General features: G+C 46.2%; 1 long non-coding RNA gene across 2 annotated transcripts; it reads left to right on the top strand.

The window, feature by feature from the left end:
* The first annotated feature begins 3225 nt into the window (after nucleotides 1-3225).
* On the top strand, nucleotides 3226-4649 carry LOC124699737. 2 transcript variants are annotated; one of them, XR_007001500.1, is made up of 4 exons: nucleotides 3226-3333; nucleotides 3800-4027; nucleotides 4162-4213; nucleotides 4636-4649. It is a non-coding gene; the product is annotated as an uncharacterized LOC124699737 (long non-coding RNA). The 2 variants fall into 2 exon arrangements; XR_007001501.1 differs by lacking the exon at nucleotides 3226-3333 and adding an exon at nucleotides 3376-3685.
* The last annotated feature ends 650 nt before the right edge of the window (nucleotides 4650-5299 follow it).

Here is a 5299-nt window from a genome sequence, read left to right as displayed (position 1 = left end):
TCGGCCCGGCCTACACGACGGGACGGTCGGTGTGGCTGGCACGTCGGGGCGGCGGCCCCGGATCTTTTGGCGCGGCATTCGTGGTCTGCGGGTGGTCGCCTTGGTAGTTTGGGCTACAAGACGTCCATGTCGTGCGGCGTTGCGGCTCGCCTCCGAGCAGGGGACGTCGGAGCAGCGGCTCCGGGTTTGGTGGTGTGTGTTTGGTCGTCGGTAGTCTGGTATCGTGTGGGCGATGAGGCTCCGATATTTGTGCGGTTTTTGAGCCGGTTTTCCTCATAAACTCGGCCGCTCTGTATGATTTTTGGGCCCGGTTTTCCTATTAAGTGAGCCAAATCTTTTTCTACTCCGTATTAATATATCGTGGAATTCTCAAAAACAATAGCTAGGTGCCGTTGTGGATTACTAATTGGAAACCAGCACTGATCGAGTGTTAACATGTGGTGTTGCTTGGTTGGTAAACTGTTAACCATGACCATCTTTCTACCAAGAGAAATATTTGGGGAAGAAGATGAACATGACATAGGCCCCGCATAGTCAGCGAGGCAAGCGATAGATCCTGACCGGCTAGGATTCTGCCTTTTCAAGTGCGATAAATGGGTACGGTTTAGGTCGAAGTCAACCGAGGTTGGTAAGTCTAGGGTGCTAGCTTCAAGGATCCATGGTTCGGTTTTGACTCCTATTAGCAAAAGGTTAAAATCAAATTTTACTCGATTGAAATTGTCATCCACTATTGTGTCTTCACTAGAGGAAACATTGACACGATCGTCCACCCTTGTTGACCGCGACCAATTACATTGAATGGGCTCTAGTCATGCTGATTAATCTTTGTGCCCAAAGAGGCCAAAACTAATCTATCTTCATGGTATTGTGGAGGTAACTGACGATGAATTTGTCTCTTGCCTCACTGATCTGAATTCTAAACATGGAGTTTCCTAAGAGTGACTGCGCTAGAGATGCTTATTCAAGGTTTGCTTGGTAGCTTCCTTGCTTCACAGGCTTTTCTTGTCGATTGGCTTGATAAAAATTCCTTCCTTTACCGGTAAATGAATAGGAATCAGGTTAATAAAACCGGAATAGTTTCCGCCTTCCTCTCAAACTGAGCTAATCCTTAGAAATATTCAGTTTCGTCATTCTATGTTTCCATCTGACAATACCATACCATAGTCAAAAGGTACAACGGGCCAATGGAGACATATCGAAAAGATCTATTACTAAAAGGAGATTGGAGATTGCGAAAAATTACAGGTGACGGTTACAAGAATGGCGGGGATGTGAAGAGTATCCAACGACATTCATGGATGAATATAGACCCATCGGACGGGGAAAATCATTCTGGTCCTGGGAGAGGTGGCGACACCAGTAAGAGCTGAGGGAAGCCAACCAATTTAGCAAAAGTTTTCGACTAATGAAACAACATCTATTTTCCACGATTTTGCTTTTTCGACCGTAACAACACTTATTCAATTAAGAAAGAAGCATCACTTCAAAACTATCTGATTTTATATCTAGTGATTGTGCCCGCAAAACTTTCATATGGAGAAAGATGGGCTTACCATGTTTCATCAATAACACCTTTTTGGCGGACCGTGCTCCACCCCGGTGTGAACTCATGCGGTTCCAACGTGCCCAGAGGCTAGAGAGGAATCCGTCCACGTCCGTAGAGTTTAGGGTTATTGAGACGTCCATTATGGTATATCGGTGCTCTAGGCCATCATACATTCCCTCCTTGTTGTGTCACCAGAGATGGTAGTCTCTCTCGCCGTGAGGAAGTCAGGGAAGGAGGTGTGGAAAGCTATCACAAGGTGATGTGCATGGGTGTTAATTATGTACTATTTGAAACTACCACACAGAGAGTTTAAAAAATGTTCGACCATAGTTTTAGCATATAGGGTTTAGATACGGTGAAACCCTTGTTGCATTCTTTGACGAGCATCACTAGGATGGTCAACAACTTGCGCACCATCTCAGAGTTCAACTTGAGGAGGCAATAGCGATCTAATTTTTTTTCGCATGTGCCACCTCGGTTGTACATGCATACGGTTTGCACAATTGAGACCCTCCTTGATACGTGCAACATGAGAACTGACCGACCGGCCGCCTCTGATAGGCCAAGGAACTGTACACCGAGTACGATGCACCATCCTTTCGTGACTCTCTTCACTCGGCGGTGGATCCAGTGTCAACATCCTCCTCCATGGCAGGATCATCTTCACATGTTGCATGGTGACCACCACACTCTTCTGGTTGCATAGAAATATTGCTAGTCTCAAGACAATTGGATGAGATGGAGTGCTGTTTCTCTGGGATTCACAGGGACACCTTCTCAGTCCTCCCTTGTCTTTGGATTTTTTTTTTTTGGTTTCAGGCTGATGTCTTCCATTATTATGCAAGCAATTACTTTTCAAGCTAGGTGTTGTCTTCATCTTGTTATGCAGAGAAAGAATGTGAATTTTTGCTCGTTACATTACTTCTATAAATGTTCCTAGACTACCCGGCCAACCAGCCATCCAAAAGGGGCACATCAATCTCGTTCGTCCAGTCCCGTAGCTACAGTACTTTCCATGTCCCGCTTTTTACCTCAACCGTTGGATACGGTAGTTTCATTTTTCACCTTCCGCTTCCCCTTATGGGTGCATGACGACTGGGCCCGAGGGCGTGCGGGGCCGCCTCTGGAAGGCAGCGACGGCAGTGAGCTCGCGTCGCCCTGCGTGAGAGGAATCTTTGCGACGGTGAAACCCTAGGCCCAATCCCCGCCTCCGCCTCGTCCCTGGCTCCTCCCCTCCTCTCCTCCTCTCGTAACAAGCGGCGGCGGCTCGCTGCGCGCGTCGCCCTCGATTTCATCCAGCGACGACGGCTGGCCGCGCGCGCGATGGAGCCGGACGGCCACGGGCGTTGACCGGAGGAGACGCCGCAGGAGCACGCACCAAGGAGGGTGCCGGGGACGCCTCGTCCTCTCCTCTCCTCTTCCTCCATGGTCGAGCTCAAGCTCGCCTTCCCGTCGCCGTACACCACTGCGGGAGGCGTCCGCCTCCGTCTCCTGGTCAGTCCCGGCCTCCATTGTTCCCCGTGCTGGACAGAGTTGGGCGCAGCGGCGTCGGGCGAAGGAGTGCAAGCAGCGGGGCGACTCCGCCGCCATGGAGGCGCCGGAGGAGGTGGTCGAGCGGGGGGCTCGGGATGTGGCGACGGAGGAGGACGGGATGTGAGCCAAGGAGGATCTGCGTTGCCTGCTCAGGGGACGCTCAGCGGCTGGTGGCGCTGCTCACTCCTCCTCACATCCTTGTCTGACCCGGTGCCTTTCCTGCATCTCCTTGCTTACTCGCCAGACATCCCATGGTACGGCCCCTTCTCTCGATTCCCCACCCAATTTCACTTTAATTTGTCTGCTTAGGGTTAATTTTCCCCAAATCAAGGGTCTGTTCAGACCATGTGTTCGTTCTTAGATGGGGAACTAAAAGGAGTTCCTTATTGCCAAACGGAAGCATATGAAGTTCTGTGCTAGATTTAGAAGTAAATATTGATGTTGATTTTTAAAGTTTTACTCATGTTAGATGTCTACTGATATCTGCATGCAATCCTCTTTTGGCTATCATACTGTGATGCTTTGGGAGATTTCCCAGTATTTCTATGCAAATTCCGGGCCAGGTTCGGCCTTCCTAGCAAATTGCATAATTTATGAAGAAAAAAGGTAACAATGATTTTTTTGCTCCCCACGCTTGTTATTCTGAATTGCATGTCATCCGACGCATTTTGAGATGTTCTGCCAACAGTATATACTTATGTGTTTTCTCTTGAAATACAGGTAACTCCTGGTATTTGTTGGTTGCAATTCCTCTGACAGTTACAACACATGGCAATGATACCTCTGCACATTGTCGAATAAAAAATATAGAGATGATATTCATTGACGCCAGGCTTCAAAATTCAGCTCTTTTATTTCTGCCATGGTGTACCTTTCTGCTTGGTTCAGTTTTGCCTGATCTACTTCCAGATGTATACTACACTTAGTTTGTTCATGCATTAGAAGCAGGTATTTGATTGGAACAATGCCTGAGGTTTTAATTTTTTACCTAAGTTTTCATTTCACGGAGCCTAGCTTTACATATATAAGGCAAAGGACATCATACTCCTGTGTTTTAACTTGAAGTCCCCATGTGGTTTCAGGCTTTCAGCAATGGAATAGCGGGTGGATGAGAAGCTCCACAACCTGCACATTGTAAGCTGACCCTTCATGCCTTTGTTCAGCAAGTTATTATTTCTGGTAGGGCTAATTCTTCTAATGATTTTTATCCAAACTCTAGGGATTTATTCTCTCTCGCAGAACAGCAGGCCAACACCGCAATCAGCGGGAACCTTATAGTTAGTAGTAATGCATAGCATTCCCTTGCTTACTTTTGTTTGGCATCCATTCATCCTATATTTTTGCGAAGCAGATTTTGTCAGTTGTGGCATGTTCGCCAGCTGCGGCATTAATAAGTCCTACAACATTTGGGTAGATTTGTTTGTTAGGAATTACGTAATTAGCTAGCTTTGGTCCAGGAAAATATTAGGAAATATCATGCTTGTCTTGGTCCGATATGCTTCGTGAATATTTTAGTTTTAGTAAATGATATCCGGATGATGTTTGGTTCCGGCTAGGTGATGGAGAATCACCTGCTGAAGGTGATATTGCATGCTAAAGGTGATATTGCAGGCACCATCATGGCCACATCGAAGGTCCTAAGCTCTAGGTGAGTTTTTTTTTATTTCTTCATCTCTAGGGAATGAATCATCTCCTCGCCTTAGTTTATTAATAGGACTATATTTGTGTGACATTGCAGCTGGCGCATTGGTAATTGATAGTGCTTTGCCTTTTCATACTCACAGCTATTTTTATTTGTTCATCGTGGTGAGCTCGAAGGGTATGAATCAACCTGAAAATTTCTTGAAATAGATTTTGTCGGTTGTGGCATGTTCGTCGACTGCGGCATTAATAAGTCCTACAACATTTGGGTAGATTTGTTTGTTAGGAATTACGTAATTAGCTAGCTTTGGTCCAGGAAAATATTAGGAAATATCATGCTGTCTTGGTCTGATATGCTTCGTGAATATTTTAGTTTTAGTAAATGATATCCGGATGATGTTTGCACTACAAAGGAAAACATTTTTTTTGACAAATCACTTTCGTCATGTTAAGGCCAATTTTCGTCAAGGATTACTTCGCGGTGACAAAATTTGATCGTCATGGGGTTCGTCAAGGAAGCTCCGTCATAAAATATCGGGGGTGACGGTATGCATTTTTTCGTCAACGTCAAATGTTTGA

This window comes from Lolium rigidum, chromosome 3 (assembly GCF_022539505.1).
Source record: "Lolium rigidum isolate FL_2022 chromosome 3, APGP_CSIRO_Lrig_0.1, whole genome shotgun sequence".
Classification (NCBI taxonomy): domain Eukaryota; kingdom Viridiplantae; phylum Streptophyta; class Magnoliopsida; order Poales; family Poaceae; genus Lolium; species Lolium rigidum.
The sequence above is the reverse complement of the archived record's forward strand: the minus strand, read 5'-3'. Positions and strand labels throughout refer to the sequence as shown.